The sequence below is a fragment of the Pristiophorus japonicus genome, chromosome 9, assembly GCF_044704955.1.
Source record: "Pristiophorus japonicus isolate sPriJap1 chromosome 9, sPriJap1.hap1, whole genome shotgun sequence".
Lineage (NCBI taxonomy): Eukaryota > Metazoa > Chordata > Chondrichthyes > Pristiophoridae > Pristiophorus > Pristiophorus japonicus.
In genome coordinates this window covers 112,991,420-113,014,056 of record NC_091985.1, presented here as the reverse complement: position 1 = coordinate 113,014,056, position 22,637 = coordinate 112,991,420, and positions in this window count along the sequence as shown.

Below are 22,637 nucleotides of genomic sequence, written 5' to 3'. Positions count from 1 at the left end.
ATTGGGTGTGTGGCCACAAGACCTACCCTTGGCTGCCCCAGAATTGGACGGGATCCTGCTATTTAGCCTACATTGTGCCTTATATGTATCATATAAAGTCACTGTCGGAACATTTACACCATCCTAAGAGAGCTATCAGAGGAACAGAGAGGTTCTTTGCCATTCTGATCCCCAGGTATGGGACCGCCAGACTGGCAAGGGAATCCATTAACATGGCATTCGTTGTGGAACGGGTAGCCAATGATACCTCAGAGGCCCTAGTTAAAATCAATGCAGAAATGGTAGCAATCCGCACAGTAGCCCTACAGAATAGACTGGCCCTTGATTACATCCTGGCTGAAAAGGGAGGTACTTGCGCCCTACTCGGAACTGAGTGTTGCACGGATATCCCAGATAGCTCTGAAGAAATTACCCACTTAGCGGAGCATATCCAAAAGGAGGTAGAAAAACTTAAGCAACCCGTTTCATTCACTTTGTGGAGTGGAGCCACTGAATGGCTAGGTTCAATCGGAACTTCATTGGTGAAGGTTTAATTCTAGTCATTGTAATTATTTTACTTTTATATTGTTTGTTTATGTTGATTAAATGTTGTTGCGACCAGGCGGCTGTAGCTGCTGTCCCGCATGTGAGACACCTTGCAGGTCCCAGCAGACCGTCTGTACGTGGCACAGGGGTATGTTATGCTTAAGGGAAGGTTGTTTGCTGGTTGAATTAAGATATTGATTTGGATTAAATTGGAATAAGGTTAATTAACCTACTAAAACCAGACTTCCATTGTGGCCATGATGGAACTCGGGTTGGTGTAAATTTGTGTGGAAGCTACTAGTCCGGACATGTGGCAAAACACATCAACAAATTTTAGAAGGAAACTCTATTAACATGTATGAAATTATTTTGTCAAATGTTTAATCGGTGATACCTGATGTTTTATGATTCAGTTTGTGAAAGAATCAAAGGGGGGATTGATAGAGAATTCAAGCAGGCTGCATTTAGACAGACTGTGAAAATTCACAGACCCCCAAGTCAAGGCTGCTGCATGCAGTTCAGTATGTTTCATTAAGTCATCAATCAACTTGACATTTTAGGACCTTGGGTAGCGAGCCAATTAAAAGGTTAAAAGACTATTAATTGAACCAATAAGGTCAAAGAAGGTGAGTTCTTTTCTGTGAATTGATCCAGGTATAAGTACAGCCATTTTGACCATGTGGTCTCAGAAGGACAAAGACCTGGCTTAAAGCCAAGAACTTGTTGCTGTCTGCCAAAAATAAAGTGACATTAAAACTACAATCGGAGTTCGTATTTCATTGGAAATTAAGAGATCTAACACCCAACAAAAGCCCGCACCCTCCGGGGTCGGAGATTGGATGCACCGATTGGAACCCTCACCATCTTGGGCCCAGCACATACCTGTTGCTATGGCCTCCTTCTCCGAGTTCCCCGCACGAATGGAAGCCAGCCCACCAATCAGGCAAACTTCCAACTGTGGAACCCACCCCTGACGTCGCATGCACGCTGAGGAGTTAAAACATAGAAACATAGAAAATAGGTGCAGGAGTAGGCAATTCAGCCCTTCGAGCCTGCACCACCATTCAATATGATCAAGGCTGATCATGCAACTTCAGTACCTCACTCCCGTCATCTCTCCACACCCCCTGATCCCTTTAGCCGTAAGGGCCACATCTAACTCCCTTTTGAATATATCCAACGAACTGGACTCAACAACCTTCTGTGGTAGAGAATGCCATAGGTTCACAATTCTCTGGGTGAAAAAGTTTCTCCTCATCTCGGTCCTATATGGCTTATCCCTTAACCTTAGACTGTGAGGAAACTGTGAGGCAGTGTGCCAGGAGACTTGACCTTCTGGGTTTCCTACCATCTCCTGGGTCCTCGCACCATGCAGGTGGGACCCGGGAAAATCCAGCCCATCATCTCAAAGGCCTGAGACATCAACCCACTCATGCATTCATGGACTCCTCCATTCTCTCTGCAATTGTAGTATGTGGGATTGGAAGGTATATCAGTGCATTGCACATTATCTACTGTTGCTCAATTCTTCTTCTTTTCATGGACGGACCCCAGGATACAGCTCCTGTGCCCAGCTAAGCAGAGTTTGGAGATGGCTATGCCCTCTGACACAGACTCTCAACTGCTGTCCCTGTCTTCACCTTCTGTACTTGCTCACATGTGAAGTGTGAGTCAACAGGTGAAAAGCCAACTATCTTTATTACTAGTCCTACTGAAGTGCGAATATCTGAGCTGGTGCATAGTATGCATGAGTGATGTGATGGAGTATGTTTGAGAAGGCAGAGTGAGATGGTTGTGTAGGATGTAGGTGCAACTATACTAACCTTTCCTGATTGGTTAGGTCATTAAACCACTTCCTGCACAGCATCCAAGAGCATAAGAATATAAGAACATAAGAATTATGTTCAGGGCCTGATGGACTGCATCCCAGAGTACTTAAGGAGGTGGCCTTGGAAATAGCGGATGCATTGACAGTCATTTTCCAACATTCCATAGATTCTGGATCAGTTCCTATCGAGTGGAGGGTAGCCAATGCAACCCCACTTTTTAAAAAAGGAGGGAGAGAGAAAACAGGGAATTATAGACCGGTCAGCCTGACCTCAGTAGTGGGTAAAATGATGGAATCAATTATTAAGGATGTCATAGCAGCGCATTTGGAAAGAGGTGACTTGATAGGTCCAAGTCAGCATGGATTTGTGAAAGGGAAATCATGCTTGACAAATCTTCTGGAATTTTTTGAGGATGTTTCCAATAGAGTGGACAAGGGAGAACCAGTTGATGTGGTATATTTGGACTTTCAGAAGGCTTTCGACAAGGTCCCACACAAGAGATTAATGTGCAAAGTTAAAGCACATGGGATTGGGGGTAGTGTGCTGACATGGATTGAGAACTGGTTGTCAGACAGGAAGCAAAGAGTAGGAGTAAATGGGTACTTTTCAGAATGGCAGGCAGTGACTAGTGGGGTACCGCAAAGTTCTGTGCTGGGTCACCAGCTGTTTACATTGTACATTAATGATTTGGATGAGGGGATTAAATGTAGTATCTCCAAATTTGCGGATGACACTAAGTTGGGTGGCAGTGTGAGCTGTGAGGAGGATGCTATGAGGCTGCAGAGTGATTTGGATAGGTTAGGTGAGTGGGCAAATGCATGGTAGATGAAGTATAATGTGGATAAATGTGAGGTTATCCACTTTGGTGGTAAAAACAGAGAGACAGACTATTATCTGAATGGTGACAGATTAGGAAAAGGGGAAGTGCAACGAGACTTGGGTGTCATGGTACATCAGTCATTGAAGGTTGGCATGCAGATACAGCAGGCGGTTAAGAAAGCAAATGGCATGTTGGCCTTCATGGCGAGGGGATTTGAGTACAGGGGCAGGAAGGTGTTGCTACAGTTGTACAGGGCCTTGGTGAGGCCACACCTGGAGTATTGTGTACAGTATTGGTCTCCTAACTTGAGGAAGGACATTCTTGCTATTGAGGGAGTGCAGCGAAGGTTCACCAGACTGATTCCCGGGATGGCGGGACTGATATATCAAGAAAGACTGGCTCAACTGGGCTTGTATTCACTGGAGTTCAGAAGAATGAGAGGGGATCTCATAGAAATGTTTAAAATTCTGACGGGGTTAGACAGGTTAGATGCAGGAAGAATGTTCCCAATGTTGGGGAAGTCCAGAACCAGGGGTCACAGTCTAAGGATAAGGGGTAAGCCATTTAGGACCAAGATGAGGAGAAACTTCTTCAACCAGAGAGTGGTGAACCTGTGGAATTCTCTCGCACAGAAAGTTGTTGAGGCCAATTCACTAAATATATTCAAAAAGGAGTTAGATGTAGTCCTTACTACTAGGGGGATCAAGGGGTATGGCGAGAAAGCAGGAATGGGGTACTGAAGTTGCATGTTAAGCCATGAACTCATTGAATGGCCGTGCAGGCTCGAAGGGCCGAATGGCCTACTCCTGCACCTATTTTCTATGTTTCTATGTTTCTAATTAGGAACAGGCGTAGGCCATCTAGCTCCTCGAGCCTGCTCCGCCATTCAACAAGATCATGGCTGATCTGACCTGGACTCAGCTCCACTTACCTGCCCGCTCCCCGTAACCCTTAATTCCCTTATTGTTTAAAAATCTATCTATCTGTGACTTGAATACATTCAATGAGCTAGCCTCAACTGCTTGCTTGGGCAGAGAATTCCACAGATTCACAACCCTCTGGGAGAAGAAATTCCTTCTCAACTCGGTTTTAAATTGGCTCCCCCGTATTTTGAGGCTGTGCCCCCTAGTTCTAGACTCCCCTACCAGTGGGAACAACCTCTCTGCCTCTATCTTGTCTATCCCTTTCATTATTTTAAATGTTTCTATAAGATCACCCCTCATCCTTCTGAACTCCAACGAGTAAAGACCCAGTCTACTCAATCTATCATCATAAGGTAACCCCCTCATCTCCGGAATCAGCTGAGTGAATTGTCTCTGTACCCCCTCCAAAGCTAGTATATCCTTCCTTAAGTAAGGTGACCAAAACTGCATGCAGTACTCCAGGTGCGGCCTCACTAATACCCTATAGAGTTGCAGCAGTACCTCCCTGCTTTTGTACTCCATCCCTCTTGCAATGAAGGCCAACATTGCATTCGCCTTCCTGATTACCTGCTGCACCTGCAAACTAACTTTTTGGGATTCATGCACAAGGACCCCCAGGTCCCTCTGCACCTCAGCATGTTGTAATTTCTCCCCATTCAAATAATATTCCCTTTTACTGTTTTTTTTTCCCAAGGTGGATGACCTCACACTTTCCGACATTGTATTCCATCTGCCAAATCTTAGCCGATTCGCTTAACCTATCTAAATCTCTTTGCAGCCTCTCTGTGTCCTCTACACAACCCGCTTTCCCACTAATCTTTGTGTCATCTGAAAATTTTGATACACTACACTCTGTCCCCTCTTCCAGGTCATCTATGTATATTGTAAACAGTTGTGGTCCCAGCACCGATCCCTGTGGCACACCACTAACCACCGATTTCCAACCCGAAAAGGACCCATTTATCCCGACTCTCTGCTTTCTGTTCGCCAGCCAACTCTCTATCCATGTAAATACAGTTCCTCTGACTTCGCATACCTCTATCTTCTGCAGTAACCTTTTGTGTGGCACCTTATCGAATGCCTTTTGGAAATCTAAATACACCACACCCATCGGTACACCTCGATCCACCATGCTCGTTATATCTTCAAAGAATTTCAGTAAATTAGTTACGCATGATTTCCCCTTCATGAATCCATGCTGCGTCTGCTTGATTGCACTATTCCTATCTAGATGTCCCGCTATTTCTTCCTTAATGATAGTTTCAAGCATTTTCCCCACTACAGATGTTAAACTAGGCCATCTTTCTTTCTGCTACAGGTTTATTCCTCCTATTGCTGGGGACTAGTATGGGCGAGAAATTGGAGTCGTTTGCGCCTCCTGCTAGCGTTCTGGTGGGTGCTAATGGGGCGCCAACGACTTTTTGCCAGGGGACGGTGCTGCTAATGACTCCCCCTAAATTCAGTGGGAGTTTAGTGGCGGCGGTAACCGGTAGCGCCCCGCTCCGCTGTGCCTATGGTGATGACGTCATCACCGTGCGCAGCAACCCACATTTGCCCCGGAACAAACATTCGGGAGCGCTCCCTGCGGCTGCGCCAGGCGATGCCATCGACAGCTTCAGGGGGCACCTACTGGGCTATAGGCCGCTCATAAGGCGGCAGTTAAAGGGGAGGTGGCATGTGCAAAAATAAATCGGTCTATTTACCAATTGCGGCCTTTTGCATTGTGGATCGCGGGGTCTGTGCACGGCACTCTGCTTGAGTGCCAGGCTGATGCCACAGAACCCCTACCCCAGTGGTCCAGGTAGGGTCCCGCAGAGTCAGCAACTTGGCCCTCCCCTTTAATGAAGGGAAGGGCCCCATCTATGTGACAGCACTACGCATCCCAGCATGCAGCGCTGCACCCCTCTCTGTTTGCTTCTGCCCCGCTTGAGCACCACAGAGCAAGTGGAGCACGTTATTTTGCACTCCACTTGCTCTCCCCAATATCGCGAGCGGGGTGGGATCTCCACGCCTTGCGCAGGAGCTCCTCCCTCGCGGCTGTTACCGAACCCAAAGGGGCATTATGCAATTTCCACCCTCCCCCCACCCCCATGTCTCTTTGGCTTCTCACAGCCCCCAGCAGCACTTCTAGGGAGTCATCATAAGAACATAAGAAATAGGAACAGGAGTCGACCATTTGATCACTCGAGCCAGCTCTGCCATTTAGTAAGATCATAGCTGATCTGATCATGGACTCAGTTCCACTTCCCTGCCTGCTCCCCATAACCATTTATTCCCTTATCGCTCAAAAAGCTGTCTATCTCTACCCTAAATATATTCAATGACCCAGCCTCCACAACTCTTTGGGGCAGAGAATTCCATAGATTTACAACCCTCTGAGAGAAGCAATTCCTCCACATTTCAGTTTTAAATGGTCGGCCCCTTATTCTGAGACTATGTCCCCTAGTTTTAGTTTCCCCTATGAGTGGAAATATCCTCTCTGCATCCACCTTGTCGAGCTCCCTCATTATCTTATGTTTTGATAAGATCACCTCTCATTCTTCTGAACTCCAATGTGTATAGGCTCAACCTACTCAACCCATCTTCATACGTCAACCCCCTCATCTCCGAATGAACCTGGTGAACCTTCTGTGGATAGCCTCCAATGCAAGTATATCCTTCCTTAAATACGGAGACCAAAACTGTACGCAGTACTCTAGGTGTGGCCTCACCAATACCCTGTACAGTTGTAGCAGGATTTCTCTGTTTTGCTACTCTATCCCCCTTGCAATAAAGGCCAACATTCCATTTGCCTTCCTGATCACTTGCTGTACCTGCATACTAACTTTTTGTGTTTCATGCCCAAGGACCCCCAGATCCCTCTGTACTGCAGCACTTTGCAATTTTTCTCCATTTAAATTATAATTTGCTTTACTATATTTTCTACCAAAGTGGATAACCTCACCTTTTCCCATATTGTACTGCATCTGCCAAATTTTTGCCCACTCACTTAGCCTATCTGTATCCCTTTGCAGATTGTTTGTGTCCTCCTCACACATTGCTTTCCCAACCATCTTTGTATCATCAGCAAACTTGGCTACATTACACTCGGTCCCTTCATCCAAGTCATTAATATAGATTGTAAATAGTTGAGGCCCCAGCATGATCCCTGTGACACCCCACTAGTTACTGTTTGCCAATCGTAAAAAAAAATATTTATCCCGACTCTCTGTTTCCTGTTAGCCAATCTTCTATCCATGCTAATATATTACCCCCAACCCTGTGAACTTTTATCTTGTGCAGTAACCTTTAATGTAATACCTTATCGAATGCCTTCTGGAAATCCAAATACACCACATCCACTGGTTCCCCCTTATCAACCCTGCTTGTTACATCCTCAAAGAACTCCAGAAAATTTGTCAAACACGATTTCCCTTTCATAAAACCATGCTGACTCTGCTTCATTGAATTTTGCTTTTCCAAATGTCCTGCTACTGCTTGCTTAATAATGGACTCCAGCATTTTCCCAACGACAGATGTTAGGCTAACCGGTCTATAGATTCCTGCTCTCTGTCTGCCTCCTTTTTTAAATAGGGGCATTACGGTTTTCCAATCTGCTGAGACCTCCCCAGAATCCAGGGAATTTTGGTAGATTACAATCAACGCATCCACTATCTCTGCAGCCACTTCTTTTAGGACCCTAGAATGCAAGCCATCAGGTCCAGTGGACTTGTCCACCTTTAGTCCCATTATTTTACCTAGTACTCATTCTTTAGTGATTGTATTAAGTTCCTCCCTCCCATATAGCCCTTGATTATCCATTATTGGGATGTTTTTGTGTCTTCTACCATGAAGACCGATATAAAATATTTGTTCAAAGTCTCTGCCATTTCCCTGTTCCCCATAATTAATTCCCCAGTCTCATCCTCTAGGGGACTAACATTTACTTTTGCTACTCTTTTCTTTTTTATGTACCTGTAGAAACTCTTTCTACCTGTTTTTATATTTTGTGCTAGTTTACTTTCATAATCTATCTTCCCTCTCTTTATTATTTTTTTAGTTGTTCATTGCTGGCTTTTAAAAGTTTCCCAATCCTCTGGCCTCCCACTAGTCTTGGTCACATTGTATGCCCTTGTTTTCAATTTGTACCGTCCCTTATTTCCTTAGTTAGCCACGTATGGTTATCCCTTCTCTTGCAGTATTTCCTTCTCATTGGAATACATTTTTGTTGAAAGTTATGAAATATCTCCTTACATGTCTGCCACTGCTCATCATTCAATGAATGAGGTGTAGGCTTGGAATGTCTCAATTCCATTCTTAACTTCCTCCCCACTTGTTTCCAACTCCAACTCCTCCAAATTGCATCTTTGGATTGGACCTTTGAATACGGACAGAGTTATTTGTTCTAGAAAAATGCTCTGATTGGCTCTCCATTATCATATGACCTGATTGCTGATTGGTCCCCTTGGAGGATAAGCCAAACCCAGAAGTTTCTTTGCAATTTATAATTGGAACTGCCCAGCCCAAGTTCTGAGTGACTTTGTAAAGTATATTCGAGCCATTCTGACTTCAGACCCCAAAGTGGATAGAGCTCCCCAATCCAGCAAAAGTTCCTGACCCCATCCCAGCCCAACTTCATGCCCCCCCTACCCCAGCCATAGTTCCTGACCCCATCCCAGTGCAAGTTCATGCTCCCCCAGACCAAGTTCCTGTCCCCATCCCAGCCCAAGTTCCTGACCTTACCCCCCTCCCCCTTCCCGCCCTGCCATGGATGGGGCATTGTGTGTGAGTCACAGATTGTTAACAGGTTTATTGGGTATGAAGTGAATGGTGATCGTGTTGTGACTGCCTGATTTCATCCACTCCAATGATGCCCCTTGTAACACACCGAGCTTTCTGAGAAATCGGGTGTGTGTGTAAAGGGGGTGGGATTGGAAAAACGTGATCCATCATCCCTGAGTTCCCTCTCTCCCCTCTGATCCTCTCTCCTACTTCCCCTCTCTCTCCCCCAGTCTCTGTCGCTCTCCCCCACCCCCGTGTCTCGCTCTCTCCCCCCACCTCATGTCTCGCTCTCTCCCCCCATGTCTCTCTCCCCCTCCCCCGTGTCTATCTCTCCCCTATTAATATCGAGGCCATTAAAATTATTGCTAATATATTCTGGTACTCTCTGTGTCCGCAATTTTAAAATAATTGAACATGTCAGATTGAACAATTGTCACAGTATAAACAATTTCATTCCCCCCGTCACAGGTGCAGTACTCTTTCCTCCACATCGCTGAGATGCCGCAGTTCTGCCTCGCCACCTCCCGTTCTCTTGTTGCTCCTGACGGTTATGTGTCATCTTGGCCTACAAAGGAAAGAGAAGTTAGTGTGTAGCAGTCCAGTTAGGCATATGGAGCTAATGGATGTGCAGCTTCATGAGCTGCAACTGTGTGCACTAAATGAAAGGGGCCATCAACTGTGAGTATGACACATGACATATGGTTGACTCATCAGTGAAATGATGGTTTGTTGACTACAAACAGATGCAGGAAAGTAAGAATTGGGAAAGGAGAGGCTCAGAGGCTGAAGGTCAATAGTATGAGGAGCAAGTACTCACTTTCATCACTTGAGTGATGTCGATGAACATCTTTCGACACTGAGTCACCGTCTGGTCCACTATTGAGGTGCCCGACACCTCTACAGCCACCTCTGCCCAAGCATTGTGGAGGACCTGCCGAGAGGACCTGCCAGACTCTGGAAATAGGAGGCGCCTCTTGTCCTCCACAGCTTGCACCAGTGTCTCAATTTGGGCATCGCTGAATCTGGTTGCCCTCGTGCTGCCTCTCCGACTTGCCATTTTTGCACACAACACACAACAAATGCAACTGATGACACTACCTGGAAAACCTGCCCTTTAAGAAGGCGAGGAACCAGGTGCCTCATTATGACTGATTGAGAGTAAGGTGAAATTGAATTCTCAGTCGTTGCTCCCGCCCCTTACAACGTTCCACAGAGACCATCCCCTCCTCCCCCCCAACATCGCTCCGTTCATTTTTTTACACAAAAGTGACGAATTTTGCTCCATTCTCTGCCCCATCTATCCTGGCGGTATTTCTCCAGCTAATTCGAATTATCCGCCCCAGACGGGGCTGAGGATAATTTCCAGCCCTACGTCTCTCCTTCTTTCCACCAAAATCTCCAGTGCATTGGCTGAAAACCTTGGTGCTTGCTCTCTTACATGTTCAGCCATTGCTCAAAGTATCACAGCCCAGATTGAGTTTTTAAAAAACTCCCACCACTTCTTGCAGCCACAGTGCAGGCCTTTTGAGAGGCCTACACAAACTTAATGTTCTGATTGCAAAGCGATCCCCACGGCTGTTTTCGGGGTTAGCCAATTTCTCCCCCGCACTGTCTGGGCTCTTACTTAAAGATTAGCCTCATGGTGAGAGACTAAAGGGCTGCTAGCATCTGTGGAACTGTACTGCACTGCCTTTGGGATGTGGGAAATGAAGAGGAAAGAAAGCAGAAAAACAAACACAATCATTTATTTTCCTATAGTCAACAGTTACATTCCTTAACCTGGATTTATTTAGGTGAAACTAGAGAACGTAGTAAATAACAGCACATTTTTACAGTATTTGGCTCATTGAATTAGTGTAAAGTTTGCAGTAAGACTTTTATTACCTTTTATTTTGTGTCAGTTGTGGCTGTGTGTGTCGCACTCTCACCTCTGAGTCAGAAGGTTATGGTTTCAAGTCCCCCTCCAGAGATTTGAACACAAAATTCTCGGCAGATAATGCAGTGCAATGCTGAGGGAATGCTGCACTGTCGGTATGAGACGTTAAACCAAGGTCCTCTCTGTTCTCTCAGGTGAATGTAAACGATCCCAAGGCACTATTTTGAAGAAGAGCAGGGAAGTTATCTCCAGTGTCCTGGCCAATATTTATCTTGCAATCAACATCACTAAACAGATTACCTAGTCTTTATCACAATGCTGTTTGTGGGACTTGCTGTGTGCAAATTGGCTGCTGTGTTTCCTACATTGCAACAGTGAGTATACTTTTAAAGTACTTCATTTGGCTTTAAAGCACTTTGGGACGTCCTGAAGTTATGAAAGCCGCTATATAAATGCAAGTCTTTCTTTCTTTATTGCTTTGTTTTGGTAATTTGCTTTTATTATATGTTGCATTTATATAATGCTTTTCATGTCCTCAGGACATCCCAAATGCTTCATAGCCAATTAGCTACTTTTGAAGTGTAGTCATTGTTGACATGTCAGCAGATGTGGCCGCCACTGTGCACAGCAAAGGCTGACAAACAGCAATGAGATGACCTACCAGTTAATTTGTTTTTGGAGGTGTTGAATGAGGGATAAGTGTTGGGACAACTCCCCTACTCTTCTTCAATTAGTGCAATGGAGACTTTACATCACTTAAACAGGCAAATTGGCATCAGTTTAATCCTTCATCTGAAAGACGGCAATTCCAACAATACAACACTCCCTCAGTACTGTGCTGAAATGTCAGCTCTAAAGGATATACTTGAGATTTTGGAGTGAGGCTTGACGATGCAACCTTCTGACTGAGAGGTGAGAGAGCTACCACTGAATCAAGACTGACACTTAAAATATTTACCTGGACAGAAAAATGCATTCAAAGCCAGAAACAGAACATAGCCATAAATAGGAACCTTGTCGGAACCTGGGAACAAGAGTAGGCCGTTCAGCCCCTCGAGCCTATTCTGCCATTCAATTAGATCAAGGCTAATCTGTATCTTAACTCCATTTACCTGCCTTGGTTCCATGGGCTAGAACCTCCACTTTTTTTGCCCACTTAACGCCCATTTTACCGCTGAAATGATGTATAACGCCCATATATCGTCCATTTTGGCACAAAATGGAAACTGGAGGGCATTTTTCGAAACTTATCGCCGAGCGTTATTTTCCCCATGTGCTTAACGGCGAGAAAAAATATTACCACCCGCCCACTTTTTTGGGGCGCAATCAGCAGGATGGGCGACTTCAACGCCCATAATATCGCCCAGCGTTCCTTTCCACATGGAATTAACACCGAGATTCAATATTAACGCCCGGTGACTGTTTTTTGACATAAAGAGCATATTTACCCAAACTAGTGGCCATGGAGGTCGCCCATCATCAATTTCACCTCCTCGCACACATTTCGTCCACAATATCGCTCGCTCAAAAAACCGCCCACAAAACGTGGAACTAACTGGGATGAATCACAGCGTTATGGATGCCATGATGTAGATCACATGTTGCGTCCTTTAAAAGGCTGCTGTGCTTCAACCTCGCCAGAGTTCGGATGTACTCTGCAGGTCATTGGAGTTGATGTGAACATCTCTAAAAACATCTTGACCACACTGTGACCGATTGGAATTGAAGAGATGGGTTCGTCGGGACATTCCTTGTTTGTGTGCAATCGGTGAAAAACAGAGAACTACTGCAATGGGGCCTGTCCTTTCTCATGCTCTCTTGGTGACCAAATACATGCAGCAGACTTGACATCGCCAAAGGAACACTGCACTGCTTTATGTGCCCAATGAACGAAGTGACAGACAGATGAGGAGGACCAGACGTTACACCGCCCGCAAGTACAAGGAGAAGCACTCTTACCTCGACTTGCCCGACACCACCTGCCTTCGGAGACTGCGCTTCCACAAAGAGATTATCACTGAGGTATGCTAGCTGATAAGGGCAGATCTGCAACCTGCCAGCACCATCAGAACTACACTGTCCGTCGAGGTCAAAGTCATTGCGGCACTGTTATTCTACGCCTTGGGTTCCTTTCAGGCCACAGCTGGCGACATTTGCAGACTTTCTCAGCATGCCACACATCGCTGCATTGGACAGGTCACTGAAGCCCTGTACGCACGCAAGAGAGACTTGATCAGCTTCCCTATGACCAGGGAGGTACAGAGTGAGAGGGCTCTAGGTTTCTCCAGAATTGCAAACTTCCCTTAGATGCAGGGAGCAATAAACTGTATGCACATCGCGATGCGGGCACCTTTTCAGGATGCTGAGGTTTTCAGGACCCGCAAGGGATTCCATTCCCTGAATGTCCAGCTGGTTGTTGACCACCAGAAAATTATACTGGCAGTGAATGCTCAATTTCCGGGCAGCATCCATGATGCTCACATCCTGTGTGAGAGCACTGTATCTGACTTGTTTAACAATGAGCCACAAGGTCAATGCTGGATACTTGGGGACAAAGGATATGGCCTTGCCATCTGGCTGATGACCCCCCTGCGTGACACCCATACCGAGGCCGAGAGGCGATAACAACGAGAGCCACAGAGCTACTCGCAATATCATGGAGAAAACCATTGGAGTGGTGAAGCAGCGCTTCAGATGCCTGGACCACTCAGGAGGCGAGCTCCAATACCACCCTGAACAGGTAGCTCAATTCATGGTGGTGTGCTCCATGCTGCACAACTTCGCTATCAGGAGGGGACAATGATCGCTCTGCCTGAAAGACTGTTGGTGTTATTTACAAGGATGACACACTGCTGGGTGTGCAGGTCATACATCAATGGTGGGCATCACCTTGGTGACAGTTAAAGTTTAAGTTGATTGAAGTTAAGTGTGATTATATCCTTTGATGTTAAGGAATCACCAGTGTGTAATGGTGCAGCTATCTGAGCCAATGTGCTGCAAGGTTTTATTAAATAAAAAACATTTAAACCGAACATTGGTCTGAAATCATCAGTATTCCTGTACAAACCAACCCTTTCCCTACCCCTCCTGCTTCTTTTCCCCACCTCTACCCCTTCCCCTCCTGACTCTAAGCCGCCTGACCAAGGAGGTCCTCAGGTGATGCTTGATTGGCGGGGTGGGTGACAGCCGAAGCGCTGCTTGGACGGATACGGGAGAGGACGTTCCCGAGGTGGGAACGTGCTCCGAGCCAGAAGCAAGATGTTGCCGCTGGCTCTCATGTGTGGTTGGCAATGGGGGTGTGGCACCTTGGGGTGCAATGCTGCACTCCGGGACCACTGGAGTCCTCTGCCACCAGTCTTCCTGGCTACCAACTCCAGGGCCTCCACCATCCCTTCCATTTTATATATTATTTGTTGGACAAAAACTTGGTGCCAACTATGTTCTTGGTGCTTAGTGGGCTTTTTGCTGCTGGTGAATCTCCGTCATTCCTCCCACAACAGCCAAACACGCACACTCCACAGCCACACACGCCTTCAGTCCCTCTGAGCTCCCTCTCTCTCTGTCTCCTCTTCTGCGCATGTAATGGTGACCCTTGACCTCCAGAATCGCGGGAATGGAGTGTTGCCATGCCGTTGCGAAGGGCGACCACACTTTACGGCAGAAGATCAGAAAAATTTAAAGCTACTGCCCATTTGATATTGCTCGCGGTAACGCCCATTTTAAAAAAACGTAAACTAGGTGTTTTCAGAATGGGCGAGAAGCCGGCGATCTGAAAACCCTTTTTCCCACCCACGCTCGAAATAACGCCCATTTTTGGGCAATAAGCTCAAAAGTGGAGGTTCTAGCCTATGACCCTTAATACCCTTGTCTAACAAAAAATCATCAATCTCAGTTTTGATATTGACCCTAGCCTCAATAGCTTTGAGAGTGGGATACCCCAGCGAGCTAGGCCCCACTTCCAACTTTTACTATATACTTGTGGTTGGCATGTGTTCTTGCTCCAGGGTTGTCTGGGGTGTGCAGCACCGTTTCTGAAGTTTAGCAAAAACCCACACAAAGATCCTGCATGGTCACATAATCCCTGCTAATGTTTGATAGAATAGATAGGGAGAAACTCTTTCCACTGGTAAGCGGGTTGGTAATGAGAGGACACAGATTTAAAATAATTGCCTAAAAGCCAGAGGTGAGATGGGGAGAATATCTTTGTTGCAGTGTGTTGTTAAGATCTGGAATGGACTGCCTAAAAGTGTGGTGGACAATGTTCCCTTTAAGCTGCGTGGTCACGAAGCGCTCCGCAGCTCCCGCGCAGCCGGCTCCCCTTCTTTTAAATAGGAAAAACGCGCATGCACGGTATTTTGTATGGGCCACGCAGCTCCTTTAGGGGCCGCGCACCCAGAAAAAATTAAAGGGGACATTGGTGGTGGAAGCAGGTTCAGTAGTCACTTTCAAAAGGGAATAGGATCTCTACCTAAAAAGGAAAATTTGCAGAACTATGGGTAAAGAGCAGGGGAGTAGGACTAATTGATAGCTCTTTCAGAATGTCAGCACAGACATGATGGGTCGAATGGCCTCCTTCTGTGCTGTATGATTCTGTGCTGTCCATGTTGCTTTTGAGGATCATGCATTGCATTGGTGAAGTGCATGCTGGGAGTCGTAATCCCAAACACGTGAGAAGCACAGCATGATAGCTACAAGTGACAGTAGAGCTGATTCCTAGCGCTCAAGTTGGAGGCCATCCAGGCAGAACAAGCCAATGGAATCTGGGGAGCTGAGAGGGTAGAGCCAGCAGGGGTTGGGGAGGTCAGGGTGCTGACAGGGTGAAGGCTGGGAATGGGGCTTACATGATTCTTCCCACTAGAGGTTGATCCTAGATAGTGGGTATTTTTTTTTACCTCATTTACAGTTTTATGGGAATACAGTGGTTCAAGGAGGAAGCCCACCACTACCTCCTCGGGGCTACTGAATTTGTCCACAATGCCCACATCCTGAGACCAAATGAGAACAATTACATTACAACTAGTTCTTGGATCTAATTGGCCCTTTATGACATGGTTCTAGGCTCTAATTGGTGACATGGTTTTGGGATTTGATTGGTTGAATAGACAGATTGAAGAACATTGATCCCTGGGTAGTGTCTAACATAATTTCAGAAAATATTTTAAGCAATTTCATTGACTCTGTTTCTCCTACTTGTCTGTTGTTCATTGATTTTCATTGGTAGCTTGCTGCTTGTTTATTGGTAGCTGTGCAGTTAGATTTCAGACAATCAGCATTTCCAGTGATTGGGTTCTTTTTATGGATATGCAGTTTGAGACAAGCATGTGCAAGTGTGACGTACACTTTGCATATGTGATACTTTTATATGTAACATTTTAAATGTGTTGTGTGAACTATATTTCCTATGCACTACAAGGTAGGTGCAAGGATTTTAATTCTACAGATTATCAGTTTGGACAGGGATGTAAAGCAATATCTTTAAATTTGTAGATAATACCAAAGCAGGTGGAGAGAAAATATTGAAGAACAAAGCAACCAGATTATAATGGATTTAGGTAACTGGGTCAATAGGTGGCAGATGCAGTTTAATATGGATGAGTGTAAATGAATAAATATGCAGTGAAGGATGAAAAATGGGAAAGTGGTATGATATGGTGTGGTGTATAAATCTATGAAATCTATGAAACTATCCACAGAATACTTAGCTGCAGGAAAATGTATTATTCATGAATTACATTAGCAGAGAAATTCAGTGCAAATCAAAAGTTATTGATTTGCAATGCTGCGCTGATATGGTGCCTCAATGTAATGGAGTGAGACACATGCCCACTGAATTTGGAAGAGGCTGTACCTGTCAGAAATTCCAGGGTCAGCTAATGTCCACGATGTTGCAAGAGTCCTGCCTGCAACAGGGCAGATACTCTGCAGGTGGAGGGGGAATTCGGGAAAGAAGTTAAGCAAGAGCACAACTTCACCATATAATGGGCAACATCCATTTAAAGGGATGAACAGACTTTTGCAAGAGGGGATGAAATAAAAGCTTCAACAAGAGGGAAAAGATGAGCAATTAACTTCTTAGAAGCTGATGCCGAAGTGCTGCTGTCCCAAATTAGAGAAAGGAGGGATGTCATTATTGGAATACCAATGAAGAAAGCATCACCTGGAACAGCGGGGCTCATGTGGAAGGAGATGGCTGTAACTCTGAGTGGGACCTCCCCAACCCCAAGGATACCTAATTTCACGAAAGCAGAGTGTTGTCAACTGAATAACAGGGCAGATAAATGAAACTGAGCAAAGAAATGGGTATCATTTGACCCAATATTCAAGCAGTGCTCTTTGGGCTATGTCAGAAGCAATATAACTTGGCAGCACTCATGTCAATTGTCTCTCACATGCTGCCATGTATATCAGAAGATTGAAGTCTCTCATCCGAGGTCCTTGATTCCATCCATGCACCATTAGTAGCACCATTCCATGAATCCAGACAGGCTGTGATGCCAGGAGCTGGAGACTGCAGGAGATGTCAGCACACAATGTCAGGAAACATCAGGTTACTGAGGGAGAAAGTGCACATATCAGCCATTGCATGAAGAGGAAGCACTGGGAATCATAGAATTCAACTCTGGCCTGCGACAAGGCGATAGAGGTGTGGGAGACATTGGGGTCGTGTGAAGGTATACATTTTCTTATTTAATGTTTCTATGTATTATTCAATCTCTCCACCAGCGAACAGCTTCTGCATGAGATCCAGAGAGAAGCTGATTAGACTGAATGCTGCTTGTGCAGATCAGTTAAAATTGTATTGTTTTTGTCAGAGGTTGCAACAGGTGAGAAGGATGACAATGACCAAGAGAGTGTCGTCCTCTACATCCATCGTTCACACACCTGTCCCAGAGCACAAGAAAACTAGTGACCATTCACACACCTGTCCCAGAGCACAAGAAAACTGGTGAACATTTACACACCTGTCCGAGAGCACAAGAAAACTGTGAACATTTACACACCTGTCCCAGAGCACAAGAAAACTGGTAAACATATTACACACTTGTCCCAGAGCACAGGAAAACTGGTGAACATTTACACACCTGTCCGAGAGCACAAGGAAACTGGTGACCATTCACACACCTGTCCCAGAGCACAAGAAAACTGGTGACCATTCACAAACCTGTCCAAGAGCACAAGGAAACTGGCGACCATTCACACACCTGTCCCAGAGCACAAGGAAACTGGTGAACATTTACACACCTGTCCCAGAGCACAAGAAAACTGGTGAACATTTACACACCTGTCCCAGAGCACAAGAAAACCTGTGAATATTTACACACCTGTCCGAGAGCACAAGGAAACTGGTGACCATTCACACACCTGTCCCAGAGCACAAGAAAACTGGTGACCATTCACACATCTGTCCCAGAGCACAAGGAAACTGGTGACCATTCACACACCTGTCCCAGAGCACAAGGAAACTGGTAACCATTCACACACCTGTCCCAGAGCACAAGGAAACTGGTGGCCATTCACACACCTGTCCCAGAGCACAGGGAAACTGGTGACCATTCACACATCTGCCACTGAATACAGGGAAATTGGTGACCATTCACACATCTGTTCCACAGCTCAAGGAAACTGGTGACCATTCACACACCTGTCCCAGAGCACAAGGAAACTAGCCACCATTCACACACCTGTCCCAGAGCACAAGGAAACTGGTGACCATTCACACACCTGTCCTTGAGCACAAGGAAACTAGCCACCATTCACACACCTGTCACAAATCACAAGGAAAATGGTGACCATTCACACACCTGTCCAAGAGCACAAGGAAACTAGCCACCATTCACACACCTGTCCCAGAGCACAAGGAAACTGGTGACCATTCACACACCTGTCCCAGAGCACAAGGAAATTGGTGACCATTCACACACCTGTCCCAGAGCACAAGGAAACTAGCCACCATTCACACACCTGTCCCAGAGCATAAGGAAACTGGTGACCATTCACACACATGTCCCAGAGCACAAGGAAACTGGTGACCATTCACACACCTGTCCCAGAGCACAAGGAAACTGGTGACCATTCACACACCTGTCTCAGAGCACAAGGAAACTGGTAGCCATTCACACACCTGTTCCAGAGCACAAGGAAACTGGTGACCACTCACACACCTGTCCCAGAGCACAAGGAAACTGGTGACCATTCACACACCTGTCCCAGAGCACAAGAAAACTGGTGACCATTCACAAACCTGTCCAAGAGCACAAGGAAACTGGCGGCCATTCACACACCTGTCCCAGAGCACAAGGAAACTGGTGAACATTTACACACCTGTCCCAGAGCACAAGAAAACTGGTGAACATTTACACACCTGTCCCAGAGCACAAGAAAACTTGTGAACATTTACACACCTGTCCGAGAGCACAAGGAAACTGGTGACCATTCACACACCTGTCCCAGAGCACAAGAAAACTGGTGACCATTCACACATCTGTCCCAGAGCACAAGGAAACTGGTGACCATTCACACACCTGTCCCAGAGCACAAGGAAACTGGTAACCATTCACACACCTGTCCCAGAGCACAAGGAAACTGGTGGCCATTCACACACCTGTCCCAGAGCACAGGGAAACTGGTGACCATTCACACATCTGCCACTGAATACAGGGAAATTGGTGACCATTCACACATCTGTTCCACAGCTCAAGGAAACTGGTGACCATTCACACACCTGTCCCAGAGCACAAGGAAACTAGCCACCATTCACACACCTGTCCCAGAGCACAAGGAAACTGGTGACCATTCACACACCTGTCCTTGAGCACAAGGAAACTAGCCACCATTCACACACCTGTCACAAATCACAAGGAAAATGGTGACCATTCACACACCTGTCCAAGAGCACAAGGAAACTAGCCACCATTCACACACCTGTCCCAGAGCACAAGGAAACTGGTGACCATTCACACACCTGTCCCAGAGCACAAGGAAATTGGTGACCATTCACACACCTGTCCCAGAGCACAAGGAAACTAGCCACCATTCACACACCTGTCCCAGAGCATAAGGAAACTGGTGACCATTCACACACATGTCCCAGAGCACAAGGAAACTGGTGACCATTCACACACCTGTCCCAGAGCACAAGGAAACTGGTGACCATTCACACACCTGTCTCAGAGCACAAGGAAACTGGTAGCCATTCACACACCTGTTCCAGAGCACAAGGAAACTGGTGACCACTCACACACCTGTCCCAGAGCACAAGGAAACTGGTGACCATTCACACACCTGTCCCAGAGCACAAGGAAACTGGTGGCCATTTACACAATTGTTGCAGAGCACAAGGGAACTGGTGACCATTCACGCACCTGTCCCAGAGCACAAGGAAACTGGTGACCATTCACACACCTGTCCCAGAGCACAAGGAAATTGGTGACCATTCACACACCTGTCCCAGAGCACAAGGAAACTAGCCACCATTCACACACCTGTCCCAGAGCATAAGGAAACTGGTGACCATTCACACACCTGTCCCAGAGCACAAGGAAACTGGTGGCCATTCACACACCTGTCCCAGAGCACAAGGAAACTGGTGACGATTCACACACCTGCCACTGAATACAGGGAAATTGGTGACCATTCACACACCTGTCCGAGAGCACAAGGAAACTAGCCAGCATTCACACACCTGTCCCAGAGCAAAAGGAAACTGGTGACCATTCACACACCTGTCCCAAAGCACAAGGAAACTGGTGACCATTCACACACCTGTCCCAGAGTACAAGGAAATTAGCCACCATTCACAAACCTGTCCCAGAGCACAAGGAAACTGGTGACCATTCACACACATGTCCCAGAGCACAGGGAAACTGGTGACCATTCACACATCTGCCACGGAATACAGGGAAATTGGTGACCATTCACACACCTGTTCCACAGCTCAAGGAAACTGGTGGCCATTCACACACCTGTCCCAGAGCAGAAGGAAACTAGCCACCATTCACACACCTGTCCCAGAGAAAAAGGAAACTGGTGACCATTCACACACCTGTCCTTGAGCACAAGGAAACTAGCCACCATTCACACACCTGTCCCAAATCACAAGGAAACTTATGACCATTCACACACCTGTCCAAGAGCACAAGCAAAGCAGCAACCATTCACACACCTGTCCCAAAGCACAAGGAAACTGGTGACCATTCACACACCTGTCCCAGAGCATAAGGAAACTGGTGTCCATTCACATACCTGTCCCAGAGCACAAGGAAACTGGTGACCATTCACACACCTGTCCCAGAGCACAAGGAAACTGATGACCATTCACACTCCTGTCCCAGAGCACAAGGAAACTGGTGACCACTGACACACCTGTCCCAGAGCACAAGGAAACTGGTGACCATTCACACACCTGTCCAAGAGCACAAGGAAACTAGCCACCATTCACACACCTTTCCCAGAGCACAAGGAAACTGGTGACCATTCACACACCTGTCCCAGAGCATAAGGAAATTGGTGACCATTCACACACCTGTCCCAGAGCACAAGGAAACTGGTGACCATTCACACACCTGTCCCAGAGCACAAGGAAACTGGTGGCCATTCACACACCTGTCCCAGAGCACAAGGAAACTGGTGACCACTCACACACCTGTCCCAGAGCACAAGGAAACTGGTGACCATTCACACACCTGTCCCAGAGCACAAGGAAACTGGTGGCCATTTACACAATTGTTGCAGAGCACAAGGGAACTGGTGACCATTCACGCACCTGTCCCAGAGCACAAGGAAACTAGCCATCATTCACACACCTGTCCCAAAGCAAAAGGAAACTGGTGACCATTCACACACCTGCCACTGAATACAGGGAAATTGGTGACCATTCACACACCTGTTCCACAGCACAAGAAAACTGGTGACCATTCACACACCTGTCCCAGAGCACAAGGAAAGTGGCCACCATTCACACACCTGTCCCAGAGCACAAGGAAAGTGGCCACCATTCACACACCTGTCGCAGAGCACAAGGGAACTGGTGACCATTCACACACCTTTCCCAGAGCACAAGGAAACTGGTGACCATTCACACACCTGTCCCAGAGTACAAGGAAACTGATGACCATTCACACACATGTCCCAGAGCACAGGGAAACTGGTGACCATTCACACATCTGCCACGGAATACAGGGAAATTGGTGACCATTCACACACCTGTTCCACAGCTCAAGGAAACTGGTGACCATTCACACACCTGTCCCAGAGCAGAAGGAAACGAGCCACCATTCACACACCTGTCCCAGAGCACAAGGAAACTGGTGACCATTCACACACCTGTCCTTGAGCACAAGGAAACTAGCCACCATTCACACACCTGTCCCAAATCACAAGGAAACTGGTGACCATTCACACACCTGTCCAAGAGCACAAGCAAACCAGCAACCATTCACACACCTGTCCCAAAGCACAAGGAAACTGGTGACCATTCACACACCTGTCCCAGAGCAGAAGGAAATTAGCCACCATTTACAAACCTGTCCCAGAGCACAAGGAAACTGGTGCCCATTCACACACCTGTCCCAGAGCACAAGGAAACTGGTAACCATTCACACACCTGTCCCAGAGCACAAGGAAACTGATGAATATTCACACACCTGTCCCAGAGCAAAAGGAAACTGGTGACCACTGACACACCTGTCCCAGAGCACAAGGAAACTGGTGACCATTCACACACCTGTCCCAGAGCACAAGGAAAGTGGCCACCATTCACACACCTGTCCCAGAGCACAAGGAAACTGGTGGCCATTTACACACCTGTCGCAGAGCACAAGGGAACTGGTGACCATTCACACACCTGTCCCAGAGCACAAGGAAACTGGTGACCATTCACACACCTGTCCTAGAGCACAAGGAAA